Genomic DNA, 755 nt, shown 5'->3' with positions numbered 1-755 from the left:
AGATTTGCGAAAAAAAAAAACAAACAGAAATAGCTTTTTAAAAAACACAAGATTCACGATGGGATAATGAATAAATGATAAATAGAAATGAGAAATCGAGTCTGTGCCTTATCGAAAAGGATTTTCCTAAATGTATCCGGCCGAATGACAGGAAGAACAGGAAGCTATCGCGCGTATGTGTGTACACGGAAGTACATGATATTCATGTTTTACAAAAGTTCGATCTTCAGGAATTTACGCGTAAATGTACCACGATAGTTACCGGAAAGTATTATTCATATTTGAAAAAAATAAAACACAGTATGGATAATTCAGAGGGTAAATAGAGAAACGCAACCTACAAGCCATTTTAACTCTTGAATAAGTAGCACACAAAAACACTAAGGATTATGATAATCTAACGATAAGTAAAGATAAGGGTAAACTTTATAGACGGAGGTGATCGACTCGCTTCCTCTCTCGGATATAACCAGTCGGATATTTGGCCCTTGTTTATTACCGTCTGACTATTCAAATAATTCCGGAAGAAAATATTATGATGGAATGTCCTGTGTGACACTACTTCCTTTGTTTGAAGGCCAAATACGTGTACATTGCTAGTTTGAATGTGTGTATGGAAAGAGGAATAGTGGTTTGTTAACTCATAGGTTATGTTTGATTTATATGGACAATATAACTATACCGAGATCATTTACTTGTCATATGATTTATATATGTCATCCCAATACCTACATTTATCCCAATACCTACAGTCA

The sequence above is a fragment of the Penaeus japonicus genome, unplaced genomic scaffold (genome assembly GCF_977035675.1).
Source record: "Penaeus japonicus unplaced genomic scaffold, GWHDUDI00000001_assembly GWHDUDI00000003, whole genome shotgun sequence".
Taxonomy (NCBI): domain Eukaryota; kingdom Metazoa; phylum Arthropoda; class Malacostraca; order Decapoda; family Penaeidae; genus Penaeus; species Penaeus japonicus.
The sequence above is the reverse complement of the archived record's forward strand: the minus strand, read 5'-3'. Positions refer to the sequence as shown.